Genomic DNA, 21991 nt, shown 5'->3' on the forward strand with positions numbered 1-21991 from the left:
AGCAAAGCATTGAATGTGCCTTTGTGGCAGTGTAAACGCACCCATTGGAAGTTGATGGCCATTTCTGTCACACGGGGGATGACAGCAATACCAACCAGCCACATCACAGCCCCCATAAAGCCAGAGTGTGGATATGACTCTCTAGCCACAGAATCTGAGCAAGAAAATAAATATTCTGGTCTTCTCATCCCTTGTTCCCCGTGGTCCCGGGTGCAGCACAAGTGTGGTCATGATTCATTATACAGTCTCCGGGCAACCCAGGGGAAAACTGCCTGCTAATTTCAGCTTTTGATGTCAGAACGTATAATTAACCTGACAAAGCAAATGTTATTTTGGGTTAAGGCGGGATCAGACCTTCCTTCTCCCTCTACCTATTTCTAAACGGTGATAAAAAAACCTGAAGCTATTTGAGGCTGGGGGAGGTATATGTTTTGTGGTGGCTATACAGTTTTGGCAGTGTTCTGTAATACATAAAAATATTAGCAGTGCTGTCCCCAGTTAATTTATATTCAAGGTAAACACAGAGAAACACAATGATTGGACATCACAGTAACCTTCTTCCCTGTCACTGCACATGTGTGCAATACTCTTCCCTTGTATGAGTCTTTGGAACAGGAGATGAAGCAGGTTTTAAGTTAGCGTGCTGACTGCCACAGTGGCAGTGGATAAGAATCACAGGAATACTTGGAAACTTTAAGGTATGTAATGTTAGAGTTGATAGTGTGATGCTAGATAGATGGTGGATATTTAATTGTAGAAGCTTGAGTGACTGGAATGCTTTGGTTTAATGTCACTGTATTTGAAAAAGTATTGAGGATTTCAGAGGTGAAGTTATAACATGTTGTTGCTATGTTTTCCCTTGGGTAGAATCTCTAGAATGGAGTGATTGATTTTGTTTGATTTATAATATGTACACATAACTAGCAGAATGTGCTGCAGTTAAAGTGAAAAGATTAATATTGCCATTTCAAGAAAAAACTACTTCTTTTAGTGCTGTGCTGACAAGCTTGGATTCCATAGGCTCCCAGACACAAAAAAGCAGCTCTTTTGCAGTTCTTGAGGTGGGAAAAGAGCTCCAAGTCCCTCTGCTTAAGGAGCTCCATTTTAAAATAAGAGTTCTACACTCTTCTACTACAGAGTGAATGGTGGTTTCTTTGCTCCGTGGCAAACAAGAAGGCAGAGAGAAGATGCAGCGTGTAAGAAATAAATGATAAATTATTCTCTTATCCCTTTTTCTCTGCTGTTTTTGCCTAGTCTTCCTCAACTTTTGGCGTCTTTTTTCTGTGATCTAGCTGGGTGAGTCCTTAATCTTCAAAATCATTTGAACGACTGGAGATCAGTCATTTGCAGGCTCTGAGCATTTTGGTGTATGTTCTTTCCTTTTCCTCCTGCTGCTCGAAAGTCTTTGCCCAGCTGTGCACCTCATTACACCCTTGTGGCTAGGCTATTTTAAGAAAACTTCTTCTAAAGGAGTAACAAAATCAGCAAGCTCTGACTATTGTACCTGTGTGATTGGGAAGTAAAGGTTAAGTGCTAGCACAGGTAGAGCTCAGCACTCTGAATATAACTGGTTTGCCATTTCTTTAAAGACCACCATTGTCCTAGATCCAGGTAGGGCACTTAGGGTTTGTGTCAAGCCATTTGCACATGGAGGCACTGCCATTTCACTGAGAAAATCACTTGAGATCTGAAGGGGGGAAAATTGCTTTCAGGCATGATTCGAAGAAAGAAATAACAGACTGATATGTCCCAGGGGGGAGGCAGGGAAATTGTTCTGGTGAGCAAGGCTGGACAAACTGTGACAGCTGAAAGCTTCTTTTGGTCTTACCCTGCTAATTCTGACTATGACAGGTTTTTAATTTTTATTTCCTATTCAGTCTTCATGCTTATTAGCATTTAATGTTTGTGGAAACCATGATGAGCAGAAGAGGTAAAGATCATAGAAGTAGTAAGGTGTAAAATTAGGAAAATAGGAAGAGCTAAGGAGATAAAGTGGACTAACACAAGCTAACTCCCCCCTCCCAGCCCACTGGCTCTAAAGATCTGAAGGTACTCAACACCTCAGTGGTGGTTCTTACCTGGTGCACTGCTGAGCTGGAATCTGAGTATGAAGATGCTGTGTTAGCAGGCACTACATCTGACTGACACAGGCTCTATTTGGATTGATCAAGCAATGCACAGTCTTATTCCTGCTTCTGCCAAATTCAAGTCCTGCTCAGGCAAGCTGCAGGGCTGAAGGGCAGGTTTGCCTGCAGCACAGTTTCCTGCCTTCCTGCCATGCCTCCCTTCCACCTCATATGATGCTGTGTGTTTTGTGAATTTATAGTCCTTCACTGATAAGTACAGAATGAAACAGATTTGCCATCTGTTGATATATCCACTGGATGAAATGTGAGACCTCGTGAAAACTAGGTCTTCTGTGTAATCAGAAGCAGCCAGCATGTGTTGTTCCTGCCATCACTTGAAAAACTTTGCTGAGCTGCAGTGTGATGACACACACTGCTTACAATGAACACCATCACAGCTGCTGCTCTTGTTTCAAAATACAAAGGTACTTGCTAAGAATAAGGCCTCATCCCCCAAATCTCTGTTCCATGTTTAGACAGCCACATTGCACATTGGTGACTGCATTTGTATTATCACAGATTAAATAGAACTCATGAGCACATTGTGGAGTTCTGGACATAATTAGAAGGGGGAAGAAACTGCTGTTTATATAATACAGTTATTCTCGTGATGATTAAGATATAGAGGCCCCTTTTCAGCACAAAGACAAGGTAAGAAGTGATGTTTTTCCAGCCAGGAAGTTCAGAAGCTGAGAGAGTCCCAGCTCTGGAGCAGAGCAGGCTGGCTTGCAAGGCCTCCAAAGGTCACTGTGCTCGTAGCACAGAAGCTGCTGTGCCAGGTGTCTGAAAATAAGCATAACAGTGAAGTGTCTTCAGAAAAAGTGGTAACACAACATGATAGGGACAAAGTTTTGCAATGCTTTTTATAGTGGAAAAACATACTTTTTTGCTTTTCTTCAGTATCTTTGGGATTGTTAGTAAAATGGTAGTTAAAGGAGGATTGACTGACATAACTTAGTTGGACTTTTGAAAGCTTTGACTTTGTGTCCTTGTGATGGGGCGGACTGAGCAGTGCTGCAGTGCAGCATCACAGCCCTTGGGTGACAGGCTTTCCTCTCCTCTCTGGAAGAGCAGAGTCCCTGAACCCCTCACCCCATGATTGACTCTCCATGCAAGAGGCTCAGCCAGCTGTGGGCAAACACAAAGCAGGCCCTTGCCAACATCATCTGACTGCAGGGCAATGAAACAGCTGCCAACACATTGCCTAATTTTGCCTGGAAAGTCAGCCTCAGTGCTGCTGTGGCAGGGTGCGTGGCACAGCGGGGGCACCAGCGCATGAGAGGATGAGTGGATGGGAAGTGGCAGATGGGGGCTGACAAGTCTGACTGCATCCCCAACCCCATCTCCCTGCCCATGTCCTGGATGAACACCACAGGCCGAACTGTTCAGCACTTAGAAACCCTTTTCTTGAGAACAGGTGGCCAGTAGCCAAGTGAAATGACTCATGCATCCTCCTCCTCATTTAAACCAGAGTCTTCCCCTTCAAGCTTTGCCCATTCCATGAAGCCAAATTGCCCTGTTTCTGGAGAGGGGAAAGTCAGTTCCCTGACTATCTCTCTCTTCTGTGTAGTGATCCACACTTCTTCCCAAGTAACTACCTCTTTTACTTCTTAATCATAGAATAGTTTGGGTTGGAAGGGACTTTTAAAAGGTCATCTTGTCCAATCTACAATATTAAGATTCCCCTTCATCTTAAATTTGCTTGGGAGAAAAATTTGTCAGCCCACTCGAAGCCAGGACTGAAATATTTCCTGGTATGGAATTTCCGCACTGTTTTCCAAGAAACCGCTGGCACTCTCTATTTTTGGCACCGGCTCTTCCTTACGTTCACCTTCTGATGGTGTCCCTTTTGCACCTGGCTCCCTTGGAATGAACTTGGACACCCACTAGACAACATCAAGCAGGCATACTGAGAGGCACAGGACAGCTGTTTGAGTGAAAGAAGGAAAGAACTAGAAATCATGTTAGAATAAATTGTCAGCTTTCAGCCTGGCCAAAGTTGTAACTCCGTTAGGGGGCTGATTTTTCTAAAATTTTTTAATTATGTGAGAATGGGAATAACAATAAGGTTGAAAAATATGACATATTTGGCTAGTCAAGGTTATGGAATTTGAAAAATTGAAACTAAAATGCAGTTGTAAAAACAAACGGGATTAATTTATCCTGTGAGGCATATGACTGCATTGCTATTGCTTGTTAATGTAATCACTAATTCAGTCCTCTGAGCTATAGATCAAAATAACAATATTAGTTTATTTTAATTGTAAAGGGCCAGCATCAAAACTGTGCAAGCAGAAAGAAGCCGTTTCCCCCCCACACTGCCTCTGTTTTTCTGGCATCTCTTTTATCACATGAAGTAACTTGGAGTTGGCTGATTTGTACGTCTGCTGAAACAACCCTATAGACTACAGCAGGATAACAGAACAGCTGGGATGTATATTTGCCACAAACAGAGCTCTTTCAGGTTTTTAACTCCCCTCCTCTCTCTTCTGTCCCACCTCAGCATGTCTGAGGTAATCAGAGCCAGAAACAGCAATCTAGAAAGAGCTGCCCAAAACCACTCAGGCTTGAGCCCAGGGAAGACCAAACCTGACACAGTGGGAGAGGTCTCTGCTCGAGAAGTTTGAAAGGAAGGAATGTAGAGAGTTTTAAATTAAAACTCCTTTGCGTTACCTTTAAATACATATCAAAACAAGTAAAAAAGAAATCAAAACAAACAAGTAACCCAGCATATGTTCTGTAGGAGGTAAGTTCTTCACCCTTGTGTTTGTCCTGTCAGAAAGGGAATCTTAATTGGATCTGGATCTGCCCAGTTCCAGGTGTCTTCTCTCTCAAGTCCCCAGAGCTATTTGTTTGTTTTGCTGGTGTGCCTCAGCTTGGCAGTGTGTCTTGATTGCTGAGTGAATGTAGATTCAGCCAGCTCTGACCAGCTCTGGCATCTGAAAAAATCCTTTTTCTTCCGCTTGAATTTCTCTGCCAGCTGCCTTTGAGTCAGGATTTCCCAGCCAGCAGCTCTTGTTATTATCTGTTTTCACTTGCCTTGATGTTTACCAGATTGGACTGCTTTTATCTCTATAAACCCTCCCTCGCTGTGGAGCCCCAGTATTACATACCCTATGTGGCTTGGCCACTGGGTCAGAGCAGAAGTAAATAAATAGATAATAAATTCACCTTATTGAAGAAACAGTAAGGTCTAAAATGCTGACCAAAAATAACATAAGTGATGATAATCTCAGGGAAGAAAATAACTAAAAGGCCAAATGAAGATATTAAAAATCAAAGCTTAAAATAATTGACAGCTCATTAGACTAAATTTGAGCTCTGCTAAAATTCTCCACCAGATGAAAACTCTGGTATGAAAATAGTGCTGAACAGCTGAGAGCAGGACAAGCTGGCCTGATTTTCTTTGGTCTCAGAAGTGAATTGCTGCTAAGAAGTGCTTTTATTTGTAGCCTTAGATACATCTTAATGTCATTTAGACCAGAAGGTCTGATTAAAAATGCATCTAAAAATATAAAGGGGAGATTCTCAATCTTTAAAGGGCCATAAAGCTATTTGGAATAAGCACTAAAAGATCAGTTCCCATCTCCTCCAGTTCCTAGAAATCATGGTGAGGAAATATAATTTGGAAAAGATGAGCTCGTGTTTGTTTGTTTGTTTGTTTTTTAATTCCATTCTTAATCAAAAACAATGTAGTTTCGAACATAATAGGTTACATCCAGTTTTAGTTAAAAAGACACGCAGGTCTGGTCAGTTGTCGGGTCAGCGTTTCACAAGTACTTCAGGATATCGGTGTTTTTTCAGTTAAAGGAGGGAAAAAGTTTCTAATGGATTTCCTGGTGGGGATCAGGGTCAGTTCGGCTTCTTCCTCAGCCCGCTGTGTTCAGCCTCTGGGGCCGCCTTGGAGGGATCCGTCCCTGCAATCTTTTCTCCCCCGCGGTAACATTTTAGTAATTAAACCACGCAATTTGAACTTGTCGCTGTTTTATTTACCTCACGCACTAGGTTTCATTTACCTGCACAACGAGAACAACCCCGTGGCTTTGCCACCGGGCGTTTTCGCTCCCGTTGCGCCCCGCGGACACCTCCCGGCGTCCCCGCGCGGGGACCGGCCCGACCCCCGCCCGTCCCTGCGGGCCCGCGGGCCACCTGAGCGCGGCGGCTGCGCGGGGGGCGCGGGGCGGGCGGGGCCGGCCCAGCCCGGCCCTCCCCTCCCCTCACATGCGCGGCGCCGCGGGAGCCATTGGCCGCCGCTCGCTCGCCCGGCCGGCCCCGCCGCCGCCGGCAGCCGGTGCTGTCCGCTCGCCGAGCCATGCGGGTGCGCGTTGCAGGGCGCTGCTAGGAGCCGCTCGGAGCCGCTCGGAGCCCAGCCTGCCCGCCGCCCCCTGCTCTGCCCGCCCGCATGGCAGCGCCGCGGCAGTGACCGCGCGGAGAAGGTCTGCGCGCCCGCCGCGCTCACGGCTCGGCTCGGCTCGGCCGGGCGCTCTCGGGGTCCGCAGCCCGCGGAGCCGTCCCTGAGGTGAGGCGAGGCGGGCGCGGGGGGCAGGCGGGCAGGCGGCGGAGGGGCCGCGGGGAGGGGGCGGCATCGGTACCCGCACCGCTCGCTCCCCCCGCTTTCCGTCGCGCTTCTCTTCTCCTTTTTTCCTCTCTTTTTTTTTTTTTTCTTTTCTGCGTGCAGACCGGCCTGGGCTGGTTCGCTGGTGCTGCTGCCAGCGCCGGTGTGGCTCAGGGGCGCAGCTGCCGGTGGGACGCCGAGGGGCGGCTGCGGCTCGTCGCGGCGCTTCCCGCGGGATGCGCATCCACGCAGGACGTGCCGCGTGTGCGGGGGGCGAGTGGCGACAGCGGGGCCGGCCCGGCTGCGGGTCTGGGAGTACAGCGTGCTGCTGGGGAATGCGGCTGGAACAGCGAGCCCCTTTCGAGGCCACTGGGGTGGGATCTGGCCCGGGTGGGGGCCGCCAGCTGTGCGGCTTTTGTGTGGGGTCAGCTGTGCTTGGTGTTGCAGCACACGCAGATTAAACGGCCCAAGCCAGTCAATAAAGCACATCTTCAGGACAAAACCAGCCCTTATCAGATAGCCATCTCTGTTTCTTCGAGGGGCGTCTCCTCCCTTTCCTCTGCTCCCCAATACGTGGCAATACCGTCTCCTGCTCCTTTAGGATCCCTGAGCCTGGTACAGCAGCTCCTGTCTTGCAGCCTCCATTTCTCCCCCGTCCCCGTTACAAGTGCTGCCACTGCTCTTAAACAAATACGAATTCAGGCGCAGAAGGCTTGTGACTTGCCCAGCATCCTTTAGGGAAGCTGGTCTGCGGTCACGGGGGGGGATGCAAGCTCTACGTGTACTGTACACCAGCAGCCCGTGGCAGTTTCTCCTCTGGACCCTCCCAGTGTGTAAGAGCCATGAGGTAGGTTACTCAGACTTGAAAATGGAGGACGGTAGTGGTAACCAGCCTGTTGTTTGGTGGAATAAGTCTTAGCAGTACTTCCTGTAATGGTGGTGCTGAAAGTGATGTTTACTTGACTTATCTACTGGTGTAGAGAGCACTTCGGGGTACCTGCTACTCGTGAGTCAGTTACAGCTTTACAAAAGCTCAAAAACTAGAGAAGCGTGTTGGGTTTTTTCAGCATTATGTCTGTCAGCCATGATAGGAAGGGATCATCTTTTCTGCCTCTAAAACTGAAGGTGGGGAATGGCTGTGCCCCCTTGTTCATGAGAGAGGGCTTTAGGATGTGAGAAATTCGCAGAAACAATGCTGAGATTTTAAACCCGCAGCTCTGAGCTATCAAAAAAGCACTCTCATCCCAGATGGTTTATTTTCTTCCTTTTTTTATTTCTTTTTTTTGTTTTGTTTGTTGTTTTTATGGGGGGGGGTTCCCCTTCCTCTTCCTACAGGCAAAGGAAACCCCCTTTCTTCAAACTTAGGGTAAATATTGGTATTATAGAAGGTTAGTGTTGTGTTATTGTCTCTTGATTGTCATCTTAATTCACCAAGTCGTACTCAGAGGCCAGGATCCTATTCATTCTTTGTGCCTTACAAATGCCCTATAAGCCTTTTATTGTTAGTTGAAACTGATTTATGAGGTCCTGATGCAGGAATATGCTACCATGGCTATATTTTCTTTACACAGTTTTCTCCTGTGTCTCTAGGCAAGCATTGCATTTTTAGTATATTTGTACTTACTGTAGTAAACCTGTATCTTGCTTAGTGTGAAAAACACTTGTCTGTTATGTTTGCTGTGTCTTGCACATAATATCAGGGAATAATAAATAGATGCTGTTATTTGCAGTTGTGATAACTTTGATACAAAGATTCAAAGTTTACAACGACTACATGAGACAACGTGAGGAGGGGAGCAGCATTAAGCTGTCATTTATTTTGTAAGATCCAGGTATGCACAATAGATACCTGTACCAGTCCTGACATCCTTGAGGGGACAGTAATCTGTCCAGTGTGTTCAGACCTGGAGAAGGAATTCTAAATCAACAGTAACAGCAGTGGAGAGAGTCTGCATGCTGCCGTCACAAGAAAGTAATTATTAATAGGACCCAACCTGTATAATAACAATGCAAAGAGAGCGAAAGCACTTGGGTGCTTGCCGTGGAAAGATTAACTAGTGTACATTGCCCTGACGCATAGCTGTACACATGAAATATCGTTCTTGTGATCCAGTTTCTTCGTAGCTCTGTGCCTGTTGCCTCAGACAAGGCTCCTTCTCTTGTGTAGCAATACATAAGTGGTGCTGTGGTGGTATGACAACCGTGCCTCCTGTGTGTGGACAGCTTTCTTGGCTGCATGCTTGGATAGGGAGGAAGCACTTGCAACTGTGCATGTTGTGGCTTGGTGCAGTTTTATCAAAAGTGACTCTATTGAAATTTCCTACACTGAAGTTGGTTCTTTTAAATTCTCTAGGTCTTTCCATTCCTTCTGTGCATTGAGGTCCCATTCAAAGTCTTCTAAAGCCAGTGGGAGTAAGTGGCTTTTGAATCAAGCCCTGTACCACTGGCTGAGTTTCTTTCCCCTGATGTGTTCTCTTTCGGCACCAGCTGCTGTGTCAGGTCCTGCTTTTGTGGTGTACTTGTAAGTTGGCTTGGGATGCCTTATGGGCAGAGTGCTGACTCAACACATCAACTCAGGGTCTCCCTTTGCACCTCTAAGAGCTGGAGAAGGGTTTTGGTGCAGGTACATGGATACTGTGATTACCGAGGATGAATTAGTGTTCTGAGGCTTAAAGCACTTTATCAGTGTGTAGCTGTTGACGGCTGTTTTGCTGAGAAATAGCTTGAGTCACAAATGGAGGAACATGATAGAACTCAGTAAACAAGTTTCTCAACTGAGTGCAAAAAAAAAAGGAGTTCCAGAGTTAGTATTTTACAATATAACAAACTCTGAAGGTTTTTCATTTCCTTTGAAAAAACCAGTTTTTATCTTTCAGTTAATTCATAAAAATTGCTATAGATCCCTAAATATTCATAAAACACAATTAGCAGTATTTATGTTTTACTCAAATGTTACATATAATAACACAGTAACGTTAGGTGGAAAGAACAAAACATTTCAGTTTCTGCTGTTTAAATTTCTCCATTTCTTGGTAGCATTGAAATGAGGCTGCACAGTTCTCCTTTTGTTTTCTTTTTTTTTCATTTCTGTTTTATTTATTAATTTATGTCTCTTGGTGGTGGGAAGATTATATCCTAGCCAACATAAAAATAAAAAACTACTGATGATTTAAGAAACATGGAAATATTTTTCCGCAGAAACTTTACATTTAGATAAAGACTTGTCTGTGCTTTTGCATAACTGACATTTTAAACTTTTTTTTTTATATAACAAGCAGTGAAAAGTCTGTGGACTTCACCATGCAAAGACTTAAGTGCATTAATCATTTTCCACATATGTACAGTTTCATGGGTACACACAGATGCATAAGGCTCTCTAGGGTCACAATACAGGGGTTGATCTCGAAGGTGTTCATTCTTGGCTATGATACTGAGGTGCTGTGGGCCTACGCAGGGCTGAGATATGAAGGTTGTTTGTGAAATACAGTTTTCTAGCAGCTACTAGCATTTTATTTTGTAAAAGAGATTGTAGTTAGTGTTTCAAAGCTATTCTGTACCTCTCACCTTGAGAACATCCTTTGAGCTATACTTTTGAAAGTTTGACTTGCTTGCATTGGGGATGGGTTTGGCTCAAGATCTTTTGGTCTGGGCGAATTGAATGCAATTTTCTTTTAACTGTATAATAAAGAATAGGTACTAATGATTGCTTGCCAAACAATTTTTTCCCTCAGAGATTCCAAACAAATTTAGGACATAACAAAGCCAGTATTTCTAGTGTTTAACTTCTTGAGAATCATCTTGGGTTTGGCATGTTAAAAAGAAAAGTGCGTCACAAGTCAAGTTGGCACTTACTGTTACCACCACTAGTACTAACTTCCACATCGTTAATTGGAACTGACACTGCTTCAATCTTTCTCTCACCACAAATTTATTTAATTAAAAGAAATGAAACTCTTTTCACTTATTTCTGTGTTCCTTTCAGTTGTATTCTTCCAGTCTTGCAAGATCAGGTTCCTGTCCCCCTTCAGGAAATGGATAGAAGAGAAGCTAAAAGACATTCATGTAGTAGCTGCCGTAGTGTTCAGGGAGATATCTTTGGAAGGAGAAAGCTTGTTTTCTTGGAATTAAGCCAGCAAAATGCCACTTTTGCCCAACACTTGGAAGAAAGCAGTAAGCATGGGAAGAGAGTATGGCTGTCCAAGGACTCATTTGTTGGAACTATTTTAAAAGAAACACCTTCAAAACCACATTGTTTGTGTAGCCTCAAAACTAATTTTCCTTTTTTCCCCTTTAGCTCTTTCCCCAGAAGGGATTTGTTCTGAGATTGTGATATTCAAGACTCGAGAAACAATCATGGTGTAAAATACAGCCACTCTTAGAGGCAGAGGAAAGATAGTTGTTGCTCAGATTTTTTCTTTTCAGAGAACCTTTTTTAGTTGAAGGTAACTAATTAAGAAGCAGGAAAAATAATAACCTGTCTGAAAGCATGTGACTGTCAGTAGTGGGTGAGGATAGTATTTGCCTTTATTCATCATGGTCTTCCATTTTGTATTGAGTGATCAATAGAAGAAGAAATGATCTGGTTCTTGTGATCTGCCTTGCTCCTTGTTAGTGTTCAAAAAAAAAGCACCCTCTCTGTATATAGTCTTTTTGTCAAAAGTTAGTCATCTCAGGTGTTCTGTCTTATGAAGGTCTCCTTTGAAGACCAGGAAGTTGCAATAGAAGATTTCTCAGACCCAAGGGGTGGGCATAACAGATCATGAAATGCTGTCGTTGCCTTTTCCAGTCAAATATCTTCTCAAACTCTTAGCTGTGCATATAAATTTGAAAAAAAAAAAAAAAATAAAAATTGCACAATTCCCAAACTGGAGTTTGGGAATCTCTCCATCGCTTGCTCAGGATTTTTCTAAGTCACATCTCCTGATGATTTCCCCGGTATGGTTAGACCATGGATGAGGCTGACTAAATACAGATGTCTGTTGCTGTATTAGATATCTTACCTGTGACACTCACATGGAACTTATAAATACAGTGAGACCATCTACTGGAGACCAGTGATACTCTAGATGAACTCCATCCCTGGATTCATTATGCAAAGATACACAGAGAAGGGAAAGAGCCAAACACGAAGGCTCTTTATAGCCCTTGTGATAAAGCAGCAAGACAGGCTCCTACCTGTGCCCATGTAACCTGATGGCTACAAAGTCTCAGCCAAGATGTAGAGCTGTCTCTTTTTCTTCCCTTGAACTTCATTCTTTACAAGTCAGCACTGAGATATGTTTCTCTATAAAAGATATTCCTGATTCAGGTCTGGCCAATACTGCAGATACCAACACGATTGCTAAAAACAATGGGGTTTTTTGTGTGGACTTTGTTTGAAGCACGTTACTCTTGCTGTTGTGATTTTTCCAGCCTGGGATTATAGCTGGAAGAAGACAAGTGCGTATGTGTATATGAATGAGTCTGAATATCTGTCTCTTTTTCAACTGTTGCAGGATAAGAAGGAAAGAAAACTTATACCCTTTCAGCTGGTGTGACAAGTTTTATAAAAACACTGATGCCTGCAATTACCCTAGTGCAGGCTTGCTGAAGCTGTGTGTGCTAGGGATGGATATATTTTCATGTGTGCATGTAAAAAGTTGATTTTTGTCATATTTTGTCAATAAAATATATGGTTTGTTGTCTGTCTCAAATACACTAATTCAATAATCAAGCTTATACATCAGTGATTTGTTAATCATTTAAAATAACCTTTCAGTTCAAAAGCTTCCTCTGCTAATATTAATATTTTATACAGAAGTGTTATGTAATAGACATTTTGTTGCCTTTGCAGTCCTGCACAGAGGAACACATTGTTAAGCTGATGTCATTTGGATTGTTCAGTGTAAATTTGTCCACTAAACCAATGCAAATGTCAGTGAATAATTAAAAAGAAGTCCATTGAATATTTGTAAATGGTAGTTTGTGTACAGATTATGGAAAGGCAGGGTAGGAATTACTTTGGTCTGACAGTCTTTGCATTGAAATTTGTGTGAGAAGTGTTAGAGGTAGTGCACTTTCTTGCTTTGTTTCCAAGCACCACTATGGTTACACACTTTCCACATGCATTAGCAATTGCCTTCATCAAAGATGCTCGGAGGAACCAGACTTCACGGTTAATCTGACTGGTGGTTAAAAATACAAACTGGGAAGTTTACTTACAGGGTTCCTCTCAGTGGCTGCCATGCAGAAACTTTTATGTACATGCTTTCTGACTAATTAAATTAAGAAATAAAACCTAACGTACCTAGGTTGGAAGAGAAACTAACAAAAGGGAAATGAAACTTTGCACTTGAGTAAAGTGCAAAGTTTTTAAAGTAATGTTTGTTATTTTATAACCCATACTAAATTTCTTCACAGTTTTACCTCGTTGGCAAGGGAAGACAGGCTTGATAGTTCTGCTTGTCTCCTTTCCTATCCTTCTGACAACAAATCTGTAGGCTCTGCAAACAAGGAGGTAGAGGAATGCAGATACATTAATGCTTGTTGGTGCTGCAGAAAATGTGAGTTTAATCACTGCTGGTGTCCCAGTGGAAAGTAGGTAGGAAAGTGTCTAACAGAAGAATAATAGAGGAAAAGTGGCTCTTGGAAAAAGGAGTGGACTGAGAGAGAGACAAAACTGTATAAATAATAAATCAGGAGAATGAAAAATGTGCTGGTTTGGACAAGATTATATTTCCAGTGTATAAAATTTGTGTTTACACTATGTTTATTTTTCATGTAAGTTGATTTAGGATGTACCTACATTTAAAGATGAATTTAAGAGTGTCTTTATTGGCATTAGTCAGTTTAACCCAAACAGATTTTTAAAGAAAGAAACCACTGGGGCCAGAGTTACAGGAGAACAAAGATAGTAAAGACTGAAAATAAAAACATAAGAGGCATGTAAAAATACAAAAGAAAATAACAATGTAGCAAAGAGAAGGAGATAATAAAATTGTTAAGTATGAGTAAATATAAAAATCATAAAGCATGAGGATCTATACACTGTCATGCACGTGGAAATGGTATGAACTCTGTTTGTTTGACTGAGGCATCTCATCCTAGAAATGGCGCTTTCCTGCTCGCAGTGGAACGGCCAAGTTCTCCCAGTTTGCACTCAGCTTGAAAGCCTGTTGCAAAATAATGCAGACCCCTGTGATCATTACAGCAAATGTGATGGGTACCTAAAGCTTACAGGTTGAATTAGTACCAGCCTGGTTTTGACTTATGGTTTTGCAGGTGCCTGATTTGTATTGTAAAATTGTGGTCTGTCCATGTGCACAGTGGCCCAGAGCAGCCTGGGCACAGCCGTGTGCAGCTGGTCAGTGCAAGGAGCAGAGTGCTCCTTCTTTGCTCTTTCGTGAATGAAGAGAAGATGACGGCCTTCCACACTCTGATAGCTGCTGATTTCTGTCACCTCATCCATGTTAAGAGCTCTTCACTGTCTGATTATTTACCTGCCTGCTGCCTGAACTTGTAAGATCTTAGACCTGGTTTGCTATCTGCTAAAGAACGTAATACCAGAGCTACCAGCAGCATTTCCCTCTCTTTTTGCCTTTGGGTCAAACACCAAGGTACCTGTAGAAGTTCTGCTTCCTTGACCAGCAAGGTTTGATTTGTTGATGTCTTGGTTATTTTCCTGCCTTCTGCAGCAGAAAAGAGGAAGCAGGGAGAAGTTTACACACAACCTGACTCATGGAGAGGGGAAGAGGAGATGGCTGCAAAGAGAAGGAAAGAATTACAGGGAGCTCCTGAAATAAAGGGGGTGTTGGGTGTCATGTGAAAGCTGCAGTGAGGCCCTGGAGCGGGCAATGAACTCGGCAGATCCTGTACCCTCCCGTGGAGTAGGAGCAATGCCTAAGGTGCCTTCCAGAGGGACTGTGGTTTCAAGACCAGCTGGAGCAAAATTGAGCTTGCAGTACTGTTGAAAGGGGAAGTTCAGCTTTGGGCAAGATGCCTCTCTCAGGCACACACCAGGGGAGAGAGTGGGAATGTTAAGTAGCAGGGTGGCCACAGATTGGCTTCAGCTGATTGCAAAACTTCACTCAGAGATGGCAACAAAATTTGATGTTTATCTGGTAAGTTTACATGCTGCTTTTGACAATACTTCTACAGTAGTTTTCTGTGATGGGGTTTTTCTTCTCTGTTAATGGCATGACACTTTTCCTGTATGGTGGTTTGTTGTTTTTCTTATGCAGCAGCAAGGGAGGAAGATGGTATTTTAACTGAAGTGATTGTCAAATGACTGCTGTTGTCTAGGTATTTGGAGAAACCTGTAGAATTGATAATTACTCAGGTGTGCTGAAATTAAACCTCTAATGACTGGAACTACTTCACTTATTTAATTAGCTGAGGTGGTTTTTTTTTTATTCCTTCAAATCTCTACTTCTCCAAAATACTGTGATTTCCCTTCTCCTTTCTTTACAGAATTCATAATAATTTGCTCTAAGTGCGTGGTCTGTTTTTTCCATTCTGTTAGCAATGATTGTTTCTCTGTTAAATGCAATCCCTGTTCAATGCATCAGAAGTATTGTTTTCCTTAGTGGAAAAGATGTTTGATCAAGTGACTGTGCAAATGAAGGCAGCTACATGTAGGCTACAGTATATAGGACGTGGCATTTGGAGGTTGCACGTGTTATGCCTGAAGTGCCAAGTGCCTGGCTGTGATTCAGATAAAATTGGCACTGGTTGATGCCAACACCCCAGTGTAAATGGGGTGTGAGTCTTTCCTATGCTGTAGGACCCTGAAAGAAAGTATTGAAGGGAATGAGAGCCAGAGGGGACTAGGTTTCAATAAGGAGCACATGTATCACTTCTCTTTTATCTCCTTCATACCCACTCTTCCACATATTGACTAGATCACTGTGTGTGTGTTCTTGTATCAGAGCAGATGTTCCTGTAAGAAAGATTTTGCTTTGTTTTAATAAATTGAGGTTGTCACTTCAAAAATGGGAGAGGGAGGTGAAAGAAGTAGCATTGAGAGAATATGTCAAATGGGATTGAGAACAAAATCCATGAGAATTTTCATGGCAAGAACTGCGGGGAAGACTCCCTCACTGGTCTTGGCCATGATTTATGTAAGAATTTCTGCTTCAGGCTGTTTTTTTGTTTGGTTTGTGTTTTCTTTTGTTTGTTTTAGACCAAAATTTTATAAATGTTTTGTCATTTCTTTCCCTTCATCTCCACCAGGTGTGATCCAACCCATGTGCTCAGCCTATTCTGGGAAGGGGAGGGTGGTGGTGATGGACCTCAGCAGTCTTTCAGATTGTGGCTCCTCTTGAAGACAAACTCTCCTGTTTGTCCATGCCTTAGCAAGTGTCCATACCACCTCAGCTAATTAAATAAGTGAAACAGTTCGTGTTGTGCTGTTTAGCCTCTCCTGACATCTTTCCTTAATGCTGGTACATTGTGAAAAAACATTGCCCTTCTACTTTGGAAGTGGGAATGCCTTTGACTTCTTTTCAGAAATTGTTTGTTGCCTTTGGGGTGGCTGCTGAGGAGGAACGGGCAGGTGTGGTGAGCTTTGTTTAGGCCTTTGCTAGGTAGATCTCTGACCTTGTGAAAAAAAAAGTTACAGAAACTTTTTTGTTTGGCCCCGTGGCTATAAGAGCATTTTCTGTTAGACCTCACGTACCATCCAGAGGTCTGTTCTGAAGCTGACTTGCAATAGACTGGAAATTATCTAGTCACAGCTTTTTTCCTCCAAGTATTTAAAAAAACCTCCAGTTCTGGTGATGAATGCTGCATAAAGGGATTTACTTCTCCTGAGACCATTTGACTACCCTGACCCCTTTGAAGAAGAAAATTCTATAAGAGACATATTTTGAGGATTTGACAATGTCTTCCCCATCCTGGGTCTCCACTGCTAAGAAGAAACCTGGAACAGCAGGTTCCTGCTGACCTTTAAAATGCTCTCAATGGAAAGCCTGACACGGGGTTTATTCCTGTGCGCTTCTGAGTGCCAGTGGGTACCAGCCCTGAAAAAGCTTCAGAAAAAATTGAAGAGGGAGATGTGTGTGGAGGGAGTTGGTTTTCATTATTTGCTGCGGTGGTTGGGGAGCAGCTCAGGTGGGTGAGTGCACTGCACTTGGTGCTGGGCACAGACCCACGCTCTGCTGCAGCCGCTGCTGGGCTGGGGGCTGGTGGCTGAAGCAGGGGATGCAGCTGGTTGTGCCTGCCTTTGAGCCTTGGCTGTGGAGCATCCTCCACACTGGGAGCTGCCCCTGTACCTGTACTGTGTGCCTGGGCTTGCTGTCCTTGCAGTGAGCACCTGCTGTGCTAGTGTTTGCACCTTGGCACAGCATGCTGTGATCGGTGGTGCTGGGAAGGCCTTGGGGTGCAGCCAGGGCAGGAGAGACACGTGAAGGGCAGCAAGGCGGCCAGCTGTGCACCAAGAGTCATGTACATCCTGCCTGTGGCTAGGGGACTCATTTTGGATATGGAGCAGATTCGGTTTATGTAGCAGCTTTCCCTGTGTTTGTTGATTGGAGGCAATTACTGTAAAATACTTGATTTATAACAAGGCATACTTAATAAGCGACAAACTAAAATAAATATTCATGAATTACCTGCTGGAGTCTGGCTGTTCATTTTGCTGAGTTGTTGCTTTCCATCTGTGGGCTCTGCAGAGCTCTGGAGCCTCTGGGTGTCTGGAGGTGGAGGCAACCATGCTGGATCTTGGCTGGTGGAAATTTTGGGCTGAAGAGGGAGGGGCAGAATTCCATTCCTTTTCTCTTTTGTTCATCCTGAGGATAGAGGTGTTTTCCTGAGGTTTTTCCATTGACTCAAGATGGTCTGCTTGGCTGGTGTGCTGCTGTAGTGCAGCAGTTCAGGTGTGATCAGAGTGGTTGTGTGTAGCACACACAGGGTGCAGCTACCACATCGTTGAGTGTGGGTCTGGCTTTTGTGGTGGTGTAGGGAAGTGATGAAGCAGAAATAGCAGTGTTCTTGGTTAAGTTAGGAGAAGGCAATATGTTTAAGAAAATATGTGGGAAATGACAAATTGCTGGGTTGGGATCTACGCTCTTCAAGAACAGGACAACTCATTTAGAGCAGTTCTGAAATTATTAAAGTAGGGATGTGTTAAGTCTTCCCCAGAGATGAAGTGCTGTCAGCAAAAGGATGACTAACATTCTGTTTCTATGTTGCAGAGTGGCATTCCTTTGACACCCTGCTACCATGAACACTTTATTTGGCCAGTTTTACTCACAGCAGTTTGTTTTCATACAGGAAGAGTCTGTGGTGCTTGTCAAAATGAGAAAGTGACCATCAGAGCCTGGCTTGGTATTCCTGTCACTGGAGCCTTCAGGAGCCAGCACTCAGCCCAGCTGAAGCCAGAGGAGGAAGGTGGAGAAGCACAGCCTGATCAGGTACTGAGCCAGTAATGGGAAAAGTGGTCTGATGCCAAGTTGAAGTTATGGATGATCATTAGTTATAAAAATAGTTCCTTAAAAGGTCTTGCTAACATGTGTGATGCAATAGTGGCCCAGTAAGGGCAGCCACATCATCTGTGGGCCTAGCATGGGTGCATATTATATGTCTGAGTTCTGTAACAGATCTGAGATAAACATAAACAGATCTTTTCTGGGATATTTGATTTACACATCTAATGTCCAGTACAGCTCAGTATGTATTTGCAACTACCTGTTTTCAGTCTTCACGTGAGTTGGAAAGCATGGACTAGGAATGCTCTTAAAAAATGTTTGAATGTTGAGGAGCAATTGAAGGGGAAGAGTTTTTTTCCTCAGCTTTATTTTTTCTTCTAGTAGGGAGACTTAAGTGCCAGCTTTTGAGGAGCACAGTGTTATGTGGATACCATGGAGCACAGAGAGGTATTGGCTGATGGGTTTTAAGGCAAAACTGACTGTCAGCTTGCTAACATTTGTTGAGATTTCCATAACTGTCCCTGGAAACTGGTCCCTGGAAAATTTATTCTTGCCTTCCCGTCTTTCAGATTGTCATACTTAAGAAGATTTAGTTGGGCTCATCTTGTACGAAGACAGAGAAGTTAAAGGTTTTGATTTATTGTATTTGATTTGGTTTTGGGTTTTTTTCTTACGTAACTTTATCTTCCAGTTTATGTGGAACTTCTGCTCTGAGGACCATGTTCTGAAGATATTTTGCGTATTTTTATGTACCCTTAGAGATCCCTTAAGAACCAGGCTACTGCTTATGTGGGCTTGGGTTGGCAGTGACAGGAAGTTCACTTTTAGAGGGAAGAATTCTTTGAAGAGGCAGTGTTTTTTTACCTCAAGTGTTGCTTTCTCTCTAGAAATACCAGCATCAGTTGCTTAGACTGTCTGAATTTATTAGTCACGTTTTTGTTATTTTTATAATTTATTCACCCAAGTGGAAGCAGTGAGGATTTGTTTAAATAAACTGTTAAGAAAATGATTCCTAATGTTCTAGAGGTAATTTCTGTCTCTGTCTGGCTATATCTTTCTTTGTGTGGTTAAGAAAAGGGAGTCTCTTTCTAGCAGGCATTGGGAATACTTCACTTTTTTTTTTTTTTTTTTGTCTTGGGAAATAAGAACCAACATTTATTTGATTCAACAACCAACTTCCTGCTTCCCAAGGAAGAGATAGTGGCTCATTTGCCTGCAAACATCCCTCCTGTGGAGAGTCTTTGTTGGGGAGTTAGAGGAAGGCTAGCAGCTACTAGTGAAATAGTTGCATAGCAGGATGAAGAGGGATTATTGAAGCATTACTAGGAAATTCATGGCTGTGTGCAAGACCTTATGTACTCCACAGACAAGCTGACCTAAATTCTGCAGCCAGGCCTTACTGGTTTCTGTGTTGATGTGATGTGGCAGGCTGGATAACCTGCAGCAGATCTGGGGTTTAAAAAAACAAAGGGAGGGAGCACAGAAAAGATTTATATTTGAGTGGAAACACAGACAAGCAAATCTTTAGAAGTGTACTGAATCTGTCTTAAATTTTGTTGTTGTTTTCTAACCCCCACTTCTCTATTCTTAGTCTTGAGTACTTTTCATGTAGTCAGGATGAGTCTGTGTTATAAGGGTGCTCATTAGGAGGAGTGGAAAAGTTGTTTACTGGATGGAGAATACATGGCTGGTTTTGCTTATAAGGGGCTTTTACAGATGGTTTGGAATTGAGGTAGGTTTTAGCAAAGAAATGGTGCTAAGTATCTTATCAGTAGTGAAACAGTTAACACAACTGACACTTTATCTCTTGAGGGGAATAGGATTAGTATCTACTTGACAAATGGAATGGCTTACACTTACGTTTTCAGGCAATGTTTGTTTCTCAAGATTAAACATTACACAAAACATGAGACAAAAATCCAAATAGAAAAGAAAATGTCACCTCTATCAAAGTAAAGTTGGTCAGTCTGACCTGCAATGTTTTCTTGCCGTTACTTCTTGTAGAAGTGTTGTGACTTTGCAGTTTAGTTTCTGCTGGCGCTAATGTGGTATGATGGCAGTTACTGCTTCCTCCCTCCTTCTGTAGATGTAAGCTCGACTGATGCAATGCTCTCCTTTGCTTTCACACTTCCCACCTGCATACTTTTGTTACCTGGTCTCACCACTTCCTCTAGAGGTGCCTCTATGGGTACAAGAGGAATTTTTTTGCTGGTGCTGCTTAGACCAGTTCCTGTGAAAGAACCTTGTGCAGGCAGAAAAATTTTGCAGCCACAAGAAGGGCTTCTGCAGTAAGCTTTTGCTGGCATAGTTGAGAAGCAAAAAAAAAATATTCGCTGATACAGTTAAATGAGCAAAATGTTGAAGTGTGGCTGGGGGCTTTCCTGTGCTAGTGTTCTGGTCTGGTTACTGTGATGGAATGTGTGTGTATATTTGTGTCTGGAAACCTCTTTTTGTGGGAGCATAAGCTTTAAGCTCTTTTGAATTTTTTTAGAGGAATTTCTGCAGCTGCAGCATCCTGAAGTGCCAGGGGAAATAGTGATATCCTAAAACATTGCTGGCTTATTTTAGATCACATTTCACTTGATGTGCTTTTGATTTGTTTTAAGAACAACTTGTCTGTATAAGCTATTTGTTAACTATATGCACACAGTAAGCAGCAGTGCCAACCCTTCTTCTGGAAACAGGAATGAAGGGACCCAAGGAAGGGTGGATTTGCTTAGTTACTTTCTTTCATTTCTTATGTCCTGCCTTAATGGCATTCTGGCATGTAATTCCTCTGTACAGTGTAAGAGGTAGGCAAATCTGATGGATTTAATTGCTATGCATCAGCTCTCCATGAGTTAATTACAAAACTATATTGTTACCAAACTCGATATTAGGAGGTCACCTGTCAGCTTGCTCTGATCTGTTCATGGAGTGAGTGCCAGGTATAGCTTGTGCTGATGGGCCTTTGTTTTTTGTGTGTTTAAGCTGTGTGAGCTTGTGGCACAGGGTGAGACCTGGTGTAGCTTGCTTATGAAAATCAACTTTTGACAACGGCTACCAGAGGGCAGACAAAAGGTGGATATCCTGAAGGGCTGTGTGTGTCACAGTGTCCCCCAGCTCCTGGGCTGGGGTGTGAAGGTTCCACATGTGTTCAAATGGTAGACTTTCCTGGGTGTTTACCCAGAGATAACTTCTAACCCAATAGTGAGGCATGCTCCTGCCACGTTTAGGGGCTCCCTGCAGCTCTGCCTGCTCATGTATTGATTGTTCTGATGCTGCTGTCAGCTGTGGTTGGCACAGCGCTCACAGGGGCTGAGGGGGGGAGGGCAGGGCTGCCCCTCCCGGGCTCCATCCAGCTCCCCAACCAATACAATGCCTGCTGTGTGCCACAAGGGAGCCAGAAGAATCTGCAGGGACTGTGACCAGCAGAGGAAGCACCGAGTGCTGTCCCTGTTGCCCCACTTCCAGGAGCAGGTATGGTGAGGGAATTGGAGGGCAAGGGCTCTTTCCCTTGTGTGCGTCTTCAAAACTACAAGCAGTAACTAGAAGTTTAAAAGGTGGCAAATAAATTAAATTGATTTGAATTTCCTCCAAAATGTAAACTGCTTTTTGCTTACAACAGTGTATTGCCAAGGCCACCTCAAGGCATAAGGAATGTTTTCCTTAGGTGTAGATTTAGATGTCATTTTGACTGCTTCTTTGCAATGAAAAGAACTTTTGTGTCTCTCACGCCAGTGTTACAATTTTCATGTCAGGTTATCTTTTCTTTCTTCCTGTCCTCCCAGCAGAATTTTCAATGTTATCCATAGTTACAGAAACTGGAAAATAGCCCTACTTTGATGTCCTTTTCACTGTTTTTGCTCTCATATTTCTTTGCCTAGACAGGAGAGTTGTCTATTACTGATAGCAAAAGACAGCCC

The 21991-nt window shown here is 43.4% G+C and overlaps 1 protein-coding gene across 2 annotated transcripts in view; it reads left to right on the plus strand.

Moving 5' to 3' along the window:
* Window positions 1-6494: 6494 nt before the first annotated feature.
* Window positions 6495-21991, plus strand: part of LRRC8D (leucine rich repeat containing 8 VRAC subunit D) — a 52121-nt gene continuing 36624 nt past the window's right edge. Inside the window, exons 1-3 of one of the 2 annotated variants that reach the window (XM_050306345.1) lie at window positions 6523-6645; window positions 8508-8653; window positions 17932-18071. The gene's annotated coding sequence lies outside the window, so the exon portion shown is untranslated. Of the gene's footprint in view, window positions 6646-8507; window positions 8654-17931; window positions 18072-21991 lie in introns of both variants that reach the window. The other variant, XM_050306346.1, reaches the window with a different exon arrangement.

Source organism: Myiozetetes cayanensis, unplaced genomic scaffold (genome assembly GCF_022539395.1).
Source record: "Myiozetetes cayanensis isolate MyiCay16 unplaced genomic scaffold, myiCay2020 scf12, whole genome shotgun sequence".
Classification (NCBI taxonomy): Eukaryota; Metazoa; Chordata; class Aves; order Passeriformes; family Tyrannidae; genus Myiozetetes; species Myiozetetes cayanensis.